Genomic DNA, 20,439 nt, shown 5'->3' on the forward strand with positions numbered 1-20,439 from the left:
TCGAGTAATCATTAGCCAACCTGAGAGGAGAGGCTCTGAATCTGAGAAGGGTTGGATGAGTCTGGTGAGTACCTGACCTTCCTATAATATAAAGCTTCTTGGAGATATTAGAGCTAGTGAATGCCTTCTCCCAGCCAAATCCATGCTCCGGGAATAGGCACAGGGTTGCAAACTAAAGACCAGTTGTTCATCATGATACATGCCTTTGTGAGGTATTACGGCACAAACTTCAATTCATATGGGAAAACTGAACCCTTCCCATGTGGTCCATGAAAACCCAGTTGCACATTTTCAGACAACTTCTTTGTGAGTACAGGGCATTAGGAAGTTGAACCAGCCCAGCCAATTTAGAACAACTGGTCTCTTTAACATGAGCATTCCATGTCAGTGCTACCAAACTTCTTTCCATGTGTCCCACGCAACCAGAAAATGTGTTGTTTAAATTCAGCTCAGTGTCATTTGTAAAAAATATAAATAAAAATAAACAATAGTTTGACAAGATACATCAGGGACTTTGGAATAAAGAGTTAATAATATCTTGAGTAGTTTGTCATATGAAATCATTTTTAAGCTACCCTTTCTGAGTAACTTCAACAAGTATTACCGATGTGATAACAAGGCTTGATTTCATCAAGTAGTAACTCCATGTGGATAGTGGCCTTTTGAAGTCCTCCTCGGCTGTTCGAGTGCATAACCTACAGCTCTCAAACTGGTGGACACTAGGTGGTATGTTTCACTCATTCAGTGGTGTTCAGTAAGCACCTACTATGTGCCCAGCAAGGTGTCAAAAACATAGCAAAGAACAAAATACGCAAAGTGATTGTATATATCACTTTATATCCTAGGTCAGGATAAGCAAGCAGTACATAAATTTCTAAAACAGATATTTTAGGTAGTGCTACATGCTATAAAAATTAAATCACCTAAAGGTGACTAGGTTGGATTTACCACTCCTTTGAGTAGGTGGCAGGATTTCAAGGAGATGACTGAGTTCCAAACGATAGGAAAAAGGCAGCCCTGCAGTGGTATGTGGGAAGTGTTCTAGGCAGAAAAGAACATGTTCTGAGGCTGGAACAAGCTTGGTACTTTAAAGAGGCCAGGCATGGTGGGTCACACCTGTAATCCCGGTACTTTGGGAGGCCGAGGCAGGTGGATCACTAGGTCAGGATATCGAGACCATACTGGCCAACATGGTGAAACCCTGCCTCTACTAAAAATACAAAAATTAGCTGGGTGTGGTGGCACACGCCTGTAGTCCCAACAACTCCGGAGGCTGAAGCAGGAGAATCGCTTGAATTCAAGAGGCAGAAATTGCAGTGAGCCAAGATCACATCACTGCATTCCAGCCTGGGTGACAGAGTGAGACTCCATCTCAAAAAAATAAAAAAATTTAAAAAAGAGAAAGAAAAGTAAAAGAAAAAGAAAGAAAAGAAAGCATGCTGGTGTGGCTGGAGCCTAGTGAGCAAGGGAGAGAGTGGAATTGGGCGATTTCAGAGGCAGAGACGAAATATAAGGAGGTCCTAGCTGGGCACAGTGGTGTGCACCATAGTCCCAGCAACTCAGGAGGCTGAGCAAGGAGGATCACTTGAGCCCAGGAGTTTGAGTCCAGCCTGGGTAACATAGACCCCATGTCTTTAAAATTTCTTTTAATTTTCACTAAAATAAAATAAGGTCTTTACATGCTATGTATTCCATGAAGTCCAGAGCTAAGAATGCCATAGAGTAGGTTCTCAGTAAACATATGAGACAAAATATGGCTGAGGGTGACCTTAGATTGGCCTTTCTGAATCTTACAGAAAAATCTTCTTTTGAATCTCTTTTAGCTGAACTTTGAAGAGAAGGATAAAGTAGCATCTGTTTCAGGTGCCAGGGAAGCCCAGAATAAAAAGCTCAGAATGACACAGCTGCATCAACATCCAATGTTCATTGGCCATCTGTCCCCTAGGAAAGTCTTAAGAGCTCATGCTCTATTTATGAGAACAGCCCAGGACAGTGAGAGGAAGGAAGGAATTGTTTTATAAAAAAGAGTGGCTGCATTCTTTTGCGTGTGGAAAGAGCACTAGTATTGAAGCCACGAAACCCAGATGTGTAAATAGAACCGAGTGTTCACATTAAACGTTCTGTGCCTCAGTTTCCCCACATGAAAAGTGGAGATAATAACAGCACTTGAAGTGAGAATTAATTGAGATGAAACTTGTGTTGAAATACTGCTTAGAACATGGGAAGATTTTGAGCTACTATTAATAATGCTATTATTATAGATTTTAGCTATATTTATTAATAACTATGAATTTATAACGTTAATGGAGTAAGGATTGCAGAAGTAAAATTTGCTATGGCCAGTGAGAATTCCTTGAAAGAAAAAAGTATTACAATTGTGTGTGTGTGTGTGTGTGTGTGTGTGTGTGTGTGTGTGTGTGTTGGACATGGGCAGTTCGTAGCATGGAACACCTCAGCCGCACCCAGGCCTCATGTGTGGATCGTACAACCTCAGGAACCTTACTCTTCCTCAGTATAAATGAGAAGGTCCCCTTTTCCTCCTGTGGCTGCAGTGTAGGTCTAGGATGAGGTCTTCTCTACCTTCATCTGCATAGTTCCAGGATGGACTTTCTCCTCAAAATCACAGTCCAATAAACAAAAGTAATGAAAGGAGTCTAACTTCCATTTGTATCTTATGAGGAGCATCAAAAACCACTTAGTTCGTAGCATAGCACACAGCACTCTTGAATTCTTTCTGCCATTCCCAGGGCCCTCGCTTCTCTACCCTGCTTCTCCCATCCCTGACAGGTCCTGAGCTCCTCCTTGCTCCTCCCTCCTCTTTGTTTTTTCTGAGATGGAGTCTCATTCTGTCACCCAGACTGGAGTGCAGTGTCACAATCTTGGTTCACTGCAACCTCTGCCCCCCAGGTTCAAGCAATTCTCTGCCTCAGCCTCCTAAATAGCTGGGATTGCAGGCACATGCCACCATACCCGGCTAATTTTTGTATTTTTAGTAAAGACGGGGTTTCACCATCTTGACCAGGCTGGTCTTGAACTCCTGCCCTCGTCATCTACCCACCTCAGCCTCCCAAAGTGCTGGGATTACAGGTGTGAGACACTGCACCCGGCCATGCTCCTCCCTCTTTTGAAGACTTCCTGGACTCTTGTCTTTCCTTCTCCTTCCTCTTTCCTTTTCCTTTTGTTCTCTCTACACTCCCACAGAACAAATAAATCAATGAACAAAACACCTAGGTCCCTCCCACTGTGAATCCTTTCCATTACCATCCACAAAGGTGACCACCGTTAAAGCTAGGTGTGAAGGCTTCTAGACATTAGTCCTTTATTCTGAGCTTAAGCAAATACACACACATACAGATGCATGTATGCATATATGTGTATGTGGATATTATATATGTGGGGTATATACACATATATTTGTATCAGGCACATAAACAATGCACACATACTTATTAGGTTTGCGCAAAAAAACTGCAATTACTTTTGCACCAACCTAATATTAATATAATAAAATGGAGCTGTGATATACATTTTATTCTGAAAATAGCTTGTCCCTTAACAACATACAACAGACAATTTACATAGATTTATTTTATGGTTTATGCCACGTTGTATCACATTTTTTGTCCAAATGAATGTATGTTTCTTCAAATACATACCGTAATACATTTACACATTGTGGTTGCTTCAATTTTTTGCTATTCAAAACTCTATAAACATTTACAAATCACTCACACCATGGAAGCACCAAACTAAAAAGTTCAGTGTGTGTGTGTGTGTGTGTGTGTGTGTGTGTGTGTGTGTGGTGTTCTACTTGAGGTGGAAGGTAAAAGATTAAGGAGAAAGTCAAGTGGATTGAAATCAGCAATAAAGCGACCATTCTCCAATACTAAATGCACTTGAAATTTATTCCCCTGCATCTGTAGGTAAATGTCCTTCTGTTCTTGAAACAATAAATCCCCATAAACTTCCCATAAAGTTTTGCAGAAGTGAAATGTGAGATTGGTTCCCTCGAAATCCATTCAGTGCTTTGTTTGTGCACCTTCCAATCTGAATTTTAGAGCCCTTGTTCTTCCTCCAGAGCCCCTAGACTGGGAAAAGGTCAGAATGCAACATGTTTCAAAGCTGCTGTGCTCTGGGTGGCTGCCAGACTGTTGGAGAGAATTGCTTTCAAAACCCAGAGTATGCCACCATCTACTCAGTTTCAGATTAGCGTAACCTACAGCACTATGCTATGGCAGGGGAAGCTATAATCTTTGCTTTTCATTATTATTTAAATTCACTTTTAAAAATATGAAGATTCTCAAACAGCCAGATTCTGAACATGGAGTCTTCCCCATTGGTATCAATGACGTCTAAGGCAAGAAAAGAAGACCAAAACTTCTGTTTTTCTAACTTTTATTTTAGGTTCAGGGGTAGAGCTGCAGGTTTTTATATAGTTAAACTCATGTCATGGGGGATTATTGTACAGATTATTTTGTCACCCAGGTACTAAGCCTAATACCCAATAGTTATTTTTTCTGCTCCTCTCCCTCCTCCCAACCTCCACCCTCAAGTACGCCCCTGGGTCTGTTGTTTCCCTCTTTGTGTCCCTGTGTTCTCATCATTTAACTCCCACTCATAAGTGAGAACATGTGGTATTTGATTTTCTGCATCAGTTCTCTAGAGATGATGGCCTCCAGCTCCATCCATGTTCCCTCAAAAGACAATGATCTCATTCTTTTCTATGACTGTATAGTATTCCATGGTGTGTATGTACCACATTTTCTTTATCCAGTCTGCTACTGATGGACATTTAGGTTGATTCCATGTTGTTGCCATTGTGAATAGTCCTGTGATGTACATTTGTGTGCAGGTGTCTTTATAATACAATGATTTCTATTCATTTGGATATATACCCAGCAATGGGATTGCTGGGTTAAATGCAAAACCTCAATTTTACATCTTGAAATGTTGAAATGGGAAATGTAAGTCAAATCCTAAATTGGCATGCCATACTAAATGTTATTGTAATAATTTATTTAATATTTGATTATCCAGGCACCTACTTTGTACCACATTGTGCTCAATACATGTGGAAGGAAGTTCCGCCATTTTGGGTTGCAGCAGTACCTCTTCATGCAGTGAAAATCTTTTATGTTGTGGCCCAGCCAGACCCTCAGTGCAGTTTGCATATAGCTTTGGGGCCTGTAGTGCTGTGATAATCATTGTGAACCCCAAATATCTGAGACAGGTCTCAGTCAATTTAGGAGGTTCATTTTGCCAAAGTTAAAGTTGTGCACCCATGACACAGCCTCAGGAGGTCCGGATGACACGTGCCCAGGGTCATCGGGGCACAGCTTGGTTTTTTAAATTTTAGGGAGACATAAGACATCAATCAATATATGTAAGAGGTACATTGGTTCTGTCCAGAAAGGCAGGACAACTCAAAAGGGGGAGGGTGCTTCCAGGTCATAGGTAGCTAAGAGACAAATGGTTGCATTCTTTTGAGTTTCTGATTAGCATCTCCAAAGGAGGCAAGCAGTTATGCGTTTATCTCAGTGAGCAGAGGAGTGACTCTGAGTTGTGTCTGTCCTTTGTCCACAAAGATATTCCTTGTGAAGGAGGTATGTAGCCTTTTTTTATCTTAGTAGTTATTGTTTTTAGGAATAGAATGGGGGGCAGGTTTGCCCTAAGCAGTTCCCAGCTTGACTTTTTCCTTTGGCTTAGGAATTTTGGGGTTCTCCTTTCACATCATCCATGCAGCAGCATCTTCTGGTGAACACACTGTTCATTATTCCAGGCACCACTCATGCAGTCTGTCTTTCCCTGATACAAATTCTCAGATTCCTTTGAAATTAAAACTATTCTAAATTCGCATATTGGGTATCATTTCATTCACATTATATTTGTTTTAATTACGTAACACCAAGTTGTAAAACTTCTGTTCGTCTTACACAGAGTCTTATATGTCCTGTGTCATCAATGTGAATTCCATTTTCAATCCTCACCCCAGGGTGATCACAAGCAAAGCACAGTGTGTCAAAGCTCCACGCTTCACACTACGAAAACAGCAACAAAGACCACCAGTTGCGAAACAGAATAGTTCTCGATCTTGAAAGTGTTCTTTTTATCCTTAAAATCGGAGCATTCGTTTCCATTTTGATGCGCAATTTATTTTTATATCAGAAATTATTTTCACTTAGCAGTTGAATGGAATTTGTTTTCAGGCTTTCTTTCAATAGTGTTTCCTTCTTCTTGAGGATATATGAATTCTAAGGAAACTGCAGCACATTTTGTAAAAACCAAACCAATTATCTCACCCCTGCCTACAAAGAAGTCTTTGTTATTTTTCTATTATTATTAAAATATATAGGCAAGATTTTTTGGCCTTTATAGTTCTTTGGTATTTCACAATGCTTCTGTATGATGCTATTGCTTTAAATCATCACAACAACCCTGTGAAGAAAGAATTATTTTTCTAATTTACAGATAAAGAAACTGAGGTCTTAAAAGACTGCGTTCGTTTCCTCATCTCATGTTCTTTGCACTATGGGTTATTTTGATGCTTTACTGATCCTGCTGTCCCCTGAGACATGTGGACTGTGTTACTGTTTTCAGCAGGAAAATCACAGCTTCTATTAATAGGACATGTGAATGTTTTTATTTCCTGTAATGAAAAGAGCACAAAAAGGAAGCTTTGATTTGTGTAACGTAATTGTATGGATCATATCAACCCATTACCCTGAGTATAGAGCAGTTTCCAAGTTTCACATCCATCATTCTGCTGAAATGGGTGGCTTTTTTCCACATTTTACTCACCTAATGGATTTGATATAAAACCTGTTTTTCTATGGATGTGAGGCTCTGGAGGTTTTGTAGTCTATCAACACGTAAAGGCTGCCTGGCATTACAGCACTCCCGCTCTGCACAGTGGTGGAGTGTAGCTAAATGCAGCTCAGTCTTTTACAACTCAGTTATGACCATCCTTCATTACAACAGGGCAGACGATAAAATGGAAACGTAATGCTATTAGATCATGAATTCCAATTATATGAAGAGAGATGGAGGTAAGAGCAAGTAGATACCAAAAGGAGATACAATAAGGACAGAAGTGATGTTCACGGGGCTGGCAGTTCTCAGAACCATTGTTTGTGGGTACCACCTGAGGACCCCGTGAAGATGACTAGCTCATCAGATATCTGAGAAGGGAAATGCCGAGAGTGTCCAAGCGTCCAAATAAATAATGCCAAACCTAGAAGATCTTCTGTCCATATGGGTTAAATAACTCTTCAATTCTGAAACTGTCAAAAGTAGGCTTTGCAGATGGTCATGTCAAGCAGTGATAATAACTGGTATTGGAATTACCCATGGTTCAAATTTATTTAAAAAACACATTTTTTCATGTATTCAGGAAACACGTATTCAATACCTGTGTGTCAGGCTAGATATTACTATTAGAAATATACAGAAAGCACAATCTCTGCTCTTTGAAATTCACAGTCTAGCCGAGGAGAGGAACACATGAAAGTAATTATAGCAACAAGTTAGATGCAATGATAGATACAAGATATCCTAAGAGGACAGGGAAATAGTACCATGCCCAGTCCAGGGATACATCAGAAAGACTCTCTGGAGGAGGTGGCATCTGAACTGAGTCTTAAAGAATGAGTAGAAATCAAGTCCAATGTGGTATATGAACTGAGAGGGTGAAGGGGAGGACGTTGTAGAAAAAGACAATCCAAAAAGAGGAAACAATGCAAATAAAGCTGGAATCCACACACACCATTGTCATGGTGGGAACAATGGTAGCTGCATGTTGCTGAAATATACATTCTGAGGCTAGGAGTAGAAAGAGAGAAGGCTGGGGAAGCAGGCCTATGCTTACTATGCCATGTCACAGAGCTTGCAACAGTATATATTCTGCAAGGTATTTGGAATCATTGGGATTTGATGCATGAGAGTGAAATGTCAGTTTTGCATTTTTTTTTTTTTTGAGATGGAGTCTTGCTCTGTCACCCAAGCTGGAGTGCAATGGCGCAATCTTGGCTCACCACAACCTCCACCTCCCACGTTCAAGTGATTCTCCTGCCTCGGTCTCCCGAGTAGTTGGGACTACAGGCACCTACCACCACACTCAGCTAATTTTTGTATTTTTAGTAGAGACAGGGTTTCACCATGTTGGCCAGGCTGGTCTTGAACTCCTGACCTCAGGTGATCCACCCACCTCGGCCTCCCAAAGTGCTGGGATTACAGGCATGAGCCACCGCGCCCAGCCTTGTTTTGCGTTTTAGATGGATTTCTCTGTGGACTTTATCAAGGATGAATTTGAGATGAACAGCACCAGGAACAGAACCACATTAGGAGGCTGCTGCCACATCCAGGCAAGAGACAATGCAGAGCCAAGGCAGCAGAAGGAATAGAGAGGAGGAGACATAGCACAGACTATTTAGAAGGTGTGACTATCAGGCCTTGGGGATTGACTGGATACTAAGAAAGAGCTCCTAGGTTCCTGCCTTGAATGGTAGACAGGGAAAAGCTCTACCTTCTGAGATGGAGAATACTGCTGATACAGTTAATTTGGAAGAAGAATGTTTGCTTTCAGATATTTAGAGTTAGATCTCTACTATGCGTTTAAGGCTAAAATAGGCATTTCTTACTGGACAGCTTTACCTTGATGATTTATATTGAAGATCTAACTTATGCATAAATTTGGGAATCGTTAACATATGATTAGTACTTGAAATCATGAAATGGGTGAAAATTACTCAGGAAAAGAACGAAAAGCAGAAATATTCATCCCTGGGACACAGGAACATTTTGAAGTTGTCATTTCCCAGAGTCACCCCCACTCCCATGGCAGTTCAGTGTACCACACTCTTTGGTAAATAAATATGTATGTATGTATATATATACTTTTTTTTGTTTTTCTACTAAACAGAGATGAGGTCTCACTATGTCGCCCAGGCTGGTCTCAAACTCCTGGGCTCAAGCAATCCACCAGCTTCAGCCTCTGAAAGTGCTGGGATTATAGACATGAGCTACCACGCCCAGCCTGATCGTCTACTCCTTAACCTACAGGAAGCAGATATCAATTTGTTTTACAACCTCTAGATGCAAAAAACACTACGCAGTCTCATTTTTACTAAATCAAAACTTCGTTTCTTGCTAAATCTTCTTCCCCTCTTTGCCAGGGGTGTAAAAGATTCAGTCTTGTTTTTCCCTCCTTTCTGGAATCAATCACATAGCAACCCTTAGGGCTTACCCAGGACAGAAATTTGAGTGAGGACAGGAAGGCCAGAAGTTCCCGTGACACACCTAGCTATTCACGTCTCCACTTCTAGTTATTAACTCTGAGCCCCAGTAGACCTAGGACTACTCAGGCATAAATAATAGCCCCCAAATGAAAAGTGGGAAATGGTAGAGCCCTAACGTGGAGACCCTGAAGAGCTTCATAAAAAAATCATAGACTTGTTCCCACCCTCCAAACTTGTGAAACACACAACTGTTTCAGACATTTTAAATGTACCAAAATTACCTCATAAGTACCCTTTATATTTCAATGCACTAATAATGAGATCGACCTGTAAGAATTTCCATGCCTAATTAGGAACAAGCCAGTTTTATCACAAGCCCTAGAACCCGGCTGTAGGTCAGCTCCCAGCAGTGCAGGAAGCACCCCAAGTGTTATGACCTTCAGGCTTTCACCAGCATATTCTTTTTTTCTGTGGGACCCCCATCCCCATTCTAGCCCAAAGGACTCAAATCACAGAGACACACAGGGTGAAATATTTATGTTGTTGGCTCCTCCCGCGAGCTTGTCATCTGATCATTTCGGGCTGCAGTGGTGGAACAGGCTTGCTGGACGGGAAGAAATGCTGCAGAGAGAGTGGCTGACTCAAACCCATGGACAGCATTTTATTAATAACTTACAGCCCTTCATTCTAAGTTAAACTTGCCCAATGAAAGGAGGCCGAGAGCTGAACAAAGCTCCTCTTACCTAACCTGAATGTACAAAAAAAGGTTTAATTAAGGAAGTAATTTTTCTTCCTCCCGTAAGGAAATCTTGACAAATAGACTCAAATCTGCATGCAAATGAAGCCATCTGGTTGATTGTTGTCCACAGTCCCCAGCTCACAGGAAACAATAGAAGGCCCTTTGCATAACTCAAAGAATCTGCAAATCTCTAACATTTGGGTCACTAATGATTTTCAGAGTAATTAGTCTCTTCAGAGCTGCTATTTACATTGGAAAGTGTTTGCCATTTACAGCAGAAGCTATAGATGTGCTTCTAGGTGCAGCCCCAGCGTGAGCCATTTGGTGGGCTGAGGAAATCACTGAATCTGGGAGGGGAATGACAAGACCATTGGCCACTGGAGCCAGCCCAGCAGCCACACTCCTCACCAAACTGCAGCCCAGAGTGCCTTTGTGCCATCTTCTCCATGTGGGCCAAATGCAGACTCCTCTAGCCACCGTCTCTTTCCCCTTCCTAATTCCCCGTCTCCCCTCTGGGGAGGGAGGAGAGAGGGCAGGGGTGGGCACACCAGCCAGGGCCTCTGCTTCTCATCACATGTCTCTGCTACTCTGCGGTTACCTCCTGTCAACGTTTGTTCAGATGCAATTATATCCATTGCTTGGGTAACTGCCTTCTTAGTTGTCAGGTCACTCCTCCTTTCATCAGATTTTTACTTAATGGCTACTCTACAAAACCATGTAACACAGGGCTGGTGCTCAAGGATGATAGCTCTGATTTGGTAATTCCTGAATGGAATTACCAAAAAAAAAAAAAATGCAGTGGAGATGAAGACATAGGGAGCACAGAGTTTTGGAAGCTAGTGAGGGAGCAGAGGAAGGAAAGAGATGAAGAGGACAAAAGGGCAGACATGGGAGAGGTCGAGAGGAGTGAGCCAGCTGAGGAAGTGACTACTGCAGGCTTAGCTGTCAATCCTGGGGTTTGCTGCTCCCCGTGGATGGAACTAGAGGACATAATGCTCCGTGAAATAAGCCAGGCACCGAAGACAAATACTGCAAGCTCTCATGCATGTGTGGAATCTAAAACAAACAGACTCAGAGAAGCAGAGAGGAGGATGGTGGCCACAGAGGCTGGGAGGTGCAGGGAATGGGGAGTTGGTCAAAGAGTGCAGTTAGGAGGAAGATGCTTGGTTGGTTGGTTGGTTGGTTGGTTGTTTGGTTGGTTGGTTAAGTTCTATTGCACGGCTTGGTGAATGTAGTTAGTAATAGAGTGTGTGTATTTCACAATTGCTAAGGATGAATTCCAAATGTTCTTACCCCCCAAAATGTTAAGTATTTGAGGTGATGGATATGTTAAGTACCTTGATTTAATTATTTCACTTCATGTTAATAAATCATAACATCACTTTGTACCCCATAAATTTGTACAATTATATATTGTCAATTTATGATTTCTAAAAAAGCATTAGTACCTGTGGTAAATCAGGCTCAGGAGAAAAGTCTCAGGGTTTGTCATCTTACTGTTCACACATGAATGAAAAAAGGCTCCTCTTCCATCCTTCCCCGCTCCTTGGCCAAGCCCTTGCACAGGCTGACAGTAAGTGAAATCACAGGCTATCAGTGTAGTAGTAAGTAATCACACTTATTGAACTTGTGTTTTGTGCCTAGCACTCTGCTAAGTGTATTTCATGGATTATCTCCTGAGATTCTCACCATAACCTATAAAAGAGGTTCCACTGTTACTCTGTGCCCAGACCAAACAGGGTCGAGCTGCTTCTTCTGACTGCCCAATAACGAGATGCAGTTGAACTGGGAAAGAAGAGAGTGTTTTTTTGTTTTGTTTTGTTTCTTTGAGATGCAGTTTCGCTCTTGTCACCCAGGCTGGAGTGCAATGGCGCAGTCTCAGCTCACTGCAACCTCTGCCTCCTAGGTTCAAGCGATTCTCCTGCCTCAGCCTCCCAAGTAGCTGGGATTACAGGCATGTGCCACCACGCCCAGCTAATTCTGTATTTTTGGTAGAGACGGGGTTTCTCCATGTTGGTCAGGCTGGTCTCAAACTCTCGACCTCAGGTAATCCACCTGCCTCGGCCTCCCAGAGTGCTGGAATTACAGGCATGAGTTTTTATTTCTGTAACTGGATACAGGGAGAAGACCTGGAAATTATTGCCAGGTCAACTCAAACCTACAAAGTTTTCCAGAGCTTATATACCTTCCAAGCTATATGTCAAGGTGTAAGTGTGCATTTATCTAAAGACATAAGTGACTCACTTCTTTTAATCTATAACTAGGATCTGAGTTCTGAAGACCTTCCTCTGGAGCCTCAGTAAATGTACTTAATCTAAATGGGTTCAGATGCTGGGCTAATGACCGTTGTCTTGTCTCCTGCTAAGTCATGGAGGTTTGGGGAGTTCCTTTAGACCCCCATTAAACTTGTCTGTGGAGGCCTGGGGAGTTTCCTCAGACCTCCACTAAAACTTGTTTAATCCTAAACGGGTCCTGTTAAGAATTCCTTCATTATCTTGTCATGTTTCAAGGCCCAGGAAAGGCCTAGGCAAACTCTTGGTGGGTTTTTGTTACATCCTAGCCTTTATATAAGGGCCCTGGTTCTTTCAGCTTTTAATATTTAACTTAACCATTCAGTCAGCGCTGAAATAGTTGTTATGGAGGCCTGCATTGGTAAGACCTGGCCTGCCACAATTCCATTGTACACATGAGGATTTAGGAAGGCCAAGTGATCTGCCTCATATCGCCCAGTAGGTGGAGATGATAGAGCCAGAATGGGAACCTGGAGGTCAGATTCCTCAGCCTGCACACGGAAACAGTGCAGGGAAGCTTCACCAAGTGACAGCCCAGAGCAGCCCAGGGACTCACTTCCTGTCATCCTTCCCAACCCCCACCACCTCCTCCTGGTAGTACCACCCCGCCAATGCTTCTAGGGCTCTTGCTGGACCCACAGGTGGACTATGACCTCCGTCTGTTACCTCCGTCTCTTCATTCACAACAGAACTTCAGCACATCACAAGTTCAGTTACTTCATTACTGGCAGTAAAGGAAAATCTGTAAGTGCAGACTGTTGACAGGCAGGTGGGAAGCAAGCTGTGGAGCTCCAAGAGGCCCAGGAACTGGAGGAAGGCAAGGGCCAGGCTTAGAGCCAGAGGAATGGTGGAACGTCTATGTGAGGGTCAGTCACACCCCCACTCCCCGCTCTGACCCTGCCAGTGACTCTCCTACTCTACCCATGCAGGAAGTGGGGGTTCACACTCCAGACACCAGGCACCAAAAAATGAGGGTAAAACTCCTTAATAAAAACAGAGGAAAGATATGGAAATTGACATAATAAGGTTGACCCCTCCCCTTAGCCTTCTTCCTCTCAGGTCCCCAAGCACTGACCAACAGACATGTATTCCTCATGAGGAAAGTAGCGGATTCTTCTCTCAAGATATTGAACATTCAGTGACCAAAACAAGTCACAGATACTGACATTCAGGGTCCCTTCAATGGGTCACGGGACTCTCCATGCAGTGATGAATCCCAATCATTAAATTCACTGCCATCCCAGACACACACACTCCAGTTGCAGTCAGCTGTCTAGTACTTGGCTGTTCAGTATAAACAGGTGAGACTCACCAACCATTTAGGGTAATGTCAGAGATCTCATAAAAGAAGGGACCCCAAACTCACAATCCAGGGTAGGGGTGGGTGGTAGGAGGTCAAGGAAGAAACAGAGGCAACAGAGAAAGCAGAAGAAAACTTTTGATGATTAAATTAATATTCTCAGAGAGACAAGATACTGAGATACTGCCTCCAAAAAAATTAGAACGGAGTACTATGAAAAAGGGGACTATCTGAGAACAAGAAATAATACTTGGAAATTTAAAATATGATAGCTGAAATTAAAACACAATGACAGTATTGAAAATAAAGCTGAGGAAATGTCCAAAGAAGTAGAACACAAAGGAAAAAGATCAAAATTAGGAATAAAATTAGCAAAAATCAAAAACAAAAACAAAAAAAAACCTAACATAAATAGGTGTTTGAGAAAAGGGATCAGAGAAATTATTAAAGTCTCAGACCTGATATGGGAGAAAAATCTATATCAAGGCAGTCATGAAGTTCCAATTAAAAGAGTTAAAGATCCTAAAAGTTTCCACAGAGGAAAAAAAATGTAGTTGGCATATAAGCCTTCATAAACAGAAAGCAGTTGCTTTGTCAGTAGCAGCCCTGACAGCCTGACAATTTTCTTTCTTGAGTTTCTCAATTAAGCGTGAAAGTAAAATAATGACTCATCAGAAGAACATGGGTTTAGAAGGTTAACCTTGAGTATCTCTTTTTTTCAAGGAGCTACCTGAGAATGTGTTTCAGGAAAATGAGGGTGTAGACCTAGGAAGCGGATGTCATGAGATCCTGAAACTTGGGGAGGTAACACCAGAGTGGCAAAAGGAAGTCCCTGCCCTAATGGCAGAGGGAGGTCCCAGGACAAGGGCTGAGCAGTAACCCTGAGAAGAACCCGTCCAGGTGGGAACAGAGGAAAGAGAGCCGTAGAAGATGCCTCCAGAGGACAAAAATGTGACTGCAGATAGCCTGATGTGTGCAATGTTGGAAAATTTTTGAGAAGAGTTGTACTGCTGTGTTAGAGAATCTGGAGAGAATTCATGGCAGATACATGGAAAAATAAGCAAATGAAAAAAGTAGTTATTGATTTTAAAGAAACAAAATACAAGAAAATACAATTGCAACAACAACAAAAAAAGAAACAAGAAAATACGATTACATACAAACAACATGCAAGAAAATACCATTTAAAGAAAATACAATTAGATTTTACTATTTGGCTCTTAAATAATATTACATAGTCCAAAAATATGAATACTATACTGAATTTATTTTATTATTATTATTATAGAGATAGTGTCATATTGTTGTCCAGGTTGAAATGCAGTGATATGACCACAGTTCACTGCAACCTCGAACTCCTGGGCACAAGGGATCCTCCTGCTTCAGCCTCCCAAGTAGCTAGAACTACACCGTTATATGCAGCTATTTTTGTTTTTTTTTAAGAGAGGATCTCACTGTGTTGCCCAGGCTGGTCTTGAACTCCTGACCTCAAGCAGTCCTCCCACTTCAGCCTCCCCAGTCACTGCAATTACAGGTGTGAGACACCATGCCAAGCTTGAAGTTCAGTATAACCAAAAATCTGTGATTTGGCTATTTGGGGAGAATATAGAGAAAGGGGCTAGGGAAGCAGGCTTATAAAAGTGCTAAAGTCTCATCTTATATTCAGGAAAATCAGTAGAGAATTTCTAAAAGGTACAGAATAATAAGTAGCTCCAGTGGTTAGTTTTTGTTTTTGTTTTTGTTTTTGTTTTTTAATACAGCTATTTAATTGAAAGAGTTACAAGTGTTAGAAGGTGTCTCTAAGGAATTGGGAGGGGGCGGGAAGCAGGGAACTGCTTTTTGCATTAGGCCTAACACCACTAGACCTTTATAACTATGTACATGTAATACTTTAATACTTTGTTAGAAGCAAAAATTAGGTTTAAAATGAAATGCTGCCCATCCGAAATAAGCTCAGAAAGTTTGAAGTTTGAATCCCAAACTATCTTAGTCCGTTCTTGCACTGCTGTAAAAAAAAAATACCTAAGACTGGGTAATTTATAAAGAAAAGAGGTTTCATTGGCTCACGGCTCCACAGGCTGTACAGGAAGCATGATGCTGGCACCTGCTGGGCTTCTGGGGAGGCGTCAGGAAACTTACAATCATGGCAGAAGGCAAAGGGGACGTACACATACCCCGTGGATGGAGCAGGAGCAAGAGAGAGAAAGGAAGATGCTGCACACTTTAAACAACCACATCTCATAAGCACTCACTCACTATCACAAAGACGGCACCAAGGGCAATGGTGCTAAACTATTCATGAGAAACTGCCCCCAGGATCCAATCACCTCCCACCAGGCCCCACAACATTGGGGATTACAATTAGACGTGAGATTTGGGTGGGAACACAGATTTAAGTCATATCCAATCCAAATAATCATTGGTCAGATTAAAGTAAGTGGCTGCTATGGAATTTGGGTGAAGATATGATATTGCATTTTCTATTGATGCTTAATTGGGGTTTAAAATGATGATGGAGACCAGCAAGCCTGCTTTGCAGGCCCAGCCCCCTCTCCTGTACTAGCTAGAGGTACCTCCCTGGTTCCTTTTGCCACACGTGATGAGCCCTGGCTTTGCCTACGTATAGTTACAAAGCGTCTCATGTGACTGACTCACTTCCAAGCTTGCAGAGCCCTCATGTCATCTTGATCATTCTGTAAAGCTTTTGACTCCAGCCCCAGGCTGAGTCTCCAGTCCCTCTCTACCTGCCTCATTATTCTGTTACTGTTGATTGACCCTTCCAGTCTCAGACACTAATTTCTGTTCTATTTCACAACTTTCACATCTTCCTTCTCAGTTTCCAGCCTTGCCCCCTCCACTTATCCGTGCTGGCCTGGTCCCTGCCACCTTCTTTGGCACTGTCTTTGCCATACAGTGAATCCCTTATTCCCAGCTTGGTATTCTCACCCATTGTCACTTTACCCTCCATAGCACTGCCCTTGGTAGCAAGTACAAATTGCAGCGATTTCAATAACCTTAAGGTTGTGATACCATCAGTCTTGCAAATGCATGGCATTGTTCAATGAAGTCTACAAGGAGTTACAGAAATAAAGTCATGGATAAGGAGAATTATGGTGTGCTAGTGGAAGCAGGATCCAGTTATCAGTAGGTGCTAAAGCAGCTTTAGCTTTTATTTATATTTATTTAGCATCTTTAATACCCAGGTTACCTTAAAGAACATTCTGTCTCCTGAGGACTTTGTAAAAGGAGTGAAAATGGATATAAATGAGAGGGGCTACGAGTCACTTATCTATTGATTGAATAATTATTTATGAGTACTGACTATATTCTGAGGCCGAAGATTACAGAGGAAATGTTTTCGTGCCAGTTTCATGGAGTGTATGATCAGTTGGGAGCAGTATCAACAAACAATAACAATGCTGGAAGCTCTTTGCATCCAGAAGCGCTATAAGCATTGGAAAAAGCACTCACATCATCTTGTTATAATAAAAAATCCCAGAGATTGGGCAAGAGATTCCTCAGAACAGGACTCAGAGATGGTTACCATGGGCTGGAGCAGAAGCACCCATGATTTATTACTTGTACCCCACTCACTGAAAGCCTTTAAGCCCACATCCCATCGAGCTTGTTTACTAATAAATTCCATCCATGTACCACTGTATTTATATAGTGTACATTACAAAGTATAACTAAAATCGATATTAAAGGATAGCACTTTTAAAATAAATAAAAACAGAAGTTCTAACACCATCTGCCTGACCCCAGTGATCACCCTCGGCACCTCCTGAGCACGCACCCCTACTTTCATACCGTCAGTCTAATCCAGAGTGGAGTCCTCACTGTTGCTGCTGAAGAATCTGAATTTAACAAGCTCATCCAGAGATTTGAGATAACTCACAACTGACAACTCCAAAGGCATCATATGATAATCCAGATGTTTCCAGGATAGTGGGAAAAACCATTTGTACAAGGCATGACTTCCCTGTGAATGAGTCTATTCAAGAGATCAAATTAGATTGAAGTTGCTTAGTGAGCATAGAATTAGAATAAATGGAATTGTGGTCTATAGAGATATTTCATCACACTTGAATAACTGATGGAGCTACCTTTCTCCTCTCCGTGGATATTTCTGTCTGAATAACCAGTGCTGGGCCTCAAATAAATACTGACATGTTTTACTTTTAGCTTTCCTTTTTCTAGAATCATTTTAGACAACTGCCCTTCTGTTAATACATCACCACCTCAGAAAATAAGAAGGTACTTGACTGGATTGAAATTTTAAAATGTTAATTGCTTTCATGTCCTGGGGATACAGCCTAAGGAGACAGAATTGCTTTGCTTAAGGCTGAAGTCTGGCTGGGGACTTTGATCTCTGCAGGCTCTGGGGTCCTTAAAGGGCTCTCATCCAATTAGGATGAGCTGAATCCTTCTGGCCCTGGGCCTCATCTTTATTCCCTCCCAGCTTCAGGACTCTGATGAGCAAGCGTGTTGGTTTAGGTTTTCTCACAGAGGTGCACCTGAACGTCTCTTGCTGTGTAGTAAGCCAGATGTTCAGGGTGAAGGAACTTACCCTTGATAAATAGCAACTTGAGCTTTATAAAGCGCCTTTCTGTTCCTGTAACCAGTAGCCTACATCATACAATATTCTCCTCCCTAAGAAGAAAGTAGCCTATTTACCCATTTTCTCCTACTGAAATCTATGATTTTATAGTTTGTTTAAAAAAAAAATAGCGGCCGGGTATGGTGGCTCATGCCTGTAATCCCAGCACTTTGGGAGGCTGAGGCAGGTGGATCACCTGAGGTCAGGAGTTCAAGACCAGCCTGACCAATATGGTGAAACCCCATCTCTACTAAAAATATAAAAATTAGCCTGCCGTGGTGGTGCATGCCTGTAATCCCTACTCAGGAGGTTGAGACAGGAGAATCACTTGAACCTGGGAGGTGCAGGTTGCAGTGAGCCCAGATTGTGCCACCACACTCCATCCTGCGTGACAGAGCGAGACTCTGTCTCAAAAAAAAAAAAAAAAGCTTAAGACTGCACTAAGAACAGGAACACATTAAGAACAGTTTTTACCCTAATTAAGATATTTACAAACATATTTTGCACTAGTTTTCTGTGTATGTATTGCCTGTGACAGTAATTAATAGGGATGCCATTGGCTGAGACAGCTTCAGAGCCCTGGATACCTAGGGAAGCAAGTCAAACCCTCTTTATTGTAAATACTGAAACAAAGCTAAGCTCATCAGCAATCAGAAACCACCACCTAACCTCTAACTAAAGACTTTCTGCATTAACCAATCAAACGGTTTCTTTGTCTTGCGTCCACAAACACTTTCTCTGTCTCCAACCCCGCACCCCAGGAGACAACTTGGATTCTGGTACTGCCCAATTCACGAATCACTGAATGTCCAAATAAACGTGATAAGATTTTCATATGCCGAAATTTATCTTTTCACATGCCTGGGGACTTATCTAGATGTTGCTATATTCTAGACATTTCTAAAAGCAAAAACAAACAGCATTAATTAAATAAGACCATATATTAATATTTCACAATTTAAAACTATGACTTACGCATGGCAGAACCAACACAAAGTAACTTTTATTTGAAAATAATAGCTCAATTTAATATTGCATATGTGTATAATTTGCATAAAAGGAAGGAAAAATATCATTTGTGTATGAATAGAAACTAACATTGGTTGATTCATTGTGCCTTTTGGAGAAAAGATATAGCAAATACTGTGTTTTTAAAAAAGCATACATTTGGGGTTTAGTATTAGAGCTAAAGGCTTTAGTAACTGCTTTAAATCACGCCCATATATTTTAGTCTTTAGCTGTGATAGTAAATGTACTCAGACATGTGCACATTAAAAAGGAATTTCTCCCCTGGAGATGAAGTTGAGAGCCAACTCTTGATCCCATATTAAATTCTTGGTCCATCTGTCCTAATGGAATCTGAATAATGCAGTTTGGTGTTTTTATTGGATCCTGTGAGCTGCTTTTCTCCTGGAAACACTGGCTGCTGTCAGGCAATGAGTGGGGAGAGGCAGCTGGTACAATCACATCTTCTCCAAGAGCTCAAGGACAGAGACTGGCTGAGAGCCATTTGGTGGGCTCACTCCTCATCCCCGTATCATACAACAACCCCACAGGCCAGAGCCTCACCTGCAGTCCCCAGGAGGAAGTAGGAAGGGAAGAGAAGGCAGCTCGCCTCTGGGAGTCTGGCGCAGGAGAGGTGAGGAAACTGCCCTAGCCTAGCCTGGTCACTTCTGCCTTCTTCCCGGCTCCTCACCTCCTCCGGGCTCGTCAGCTGTATTCCTGAAGCACCTGCCCCAGGTGTCTGGGTGGCCGTTGACGCGGGAGTGGGCGCTGGCTCTTCCAAGGCAGAGGTGGATGAAAAGCGAGAGCAAAATACCAAAAACTTTGTTCTTATTTTGTCATCCTGAGGTCTATCTCAGATGCTGTTTGCACCAGACCAAAGCCACCAGGACATACGCAGGAGTTCAAAACAGCCCCTACCCAGCCACACAGTAACCCCAGGGGCTTCCCCCAGTTGTTACATCTATTGGCATTTACTTCTTAGACTCCCATAGGAATCCTTGGTAGGAACCCCAACTATATCAATCTTTATTATTATATAATTATAAAATATTGTTTATTATAAATATTATAAAATATTTTATTGTATAGTTTATAGAAATTCTATATTAATATTTAATTTATATAGATTGTATATATTAATATTTTAAATATCCTTATACATAAATGAATATTGTATAGACACACATATAACTTTTGGAAAGTCAAAGATATATTCGTGGGGATTTGATCCAATGTTGTTCAACAGGATGAGAGAAAATAATGACTATTGC

At 41.8% G+C, this 20,439-nt stretch overlaps 1 protein-coding gene across 1 annotated transcript in view; it reads left to right on the top strand.

Annotated features, from left to right (window-relative positions):
• CNTNAP2 (contactin associated protein 2) overlaps nucleotides 1–20,439 on the top strand; it is a 2,242,274-nt gene that overhangs the window by 1,922,466 nt on the left and 299,369 nt on the right. The window lies entirely within an intron of this gene.

This window comes from Chlorocebus sabaeus, chromosome 21 (genome assembly GCF_047675955.1).
Source record: "Chlorocebus sabaeus isolate Y175 chromosome 21, mChlSab1.0.hap1, whole genome shotgun sequence".
NCBI classification, from domain to species: domain Eukaryota; kingdom Metazoa; phylum Chordata; class Mammalia; order Primates; family Cercopithecidae; genus Chlorocebus; species Chlorocebus sabaeus.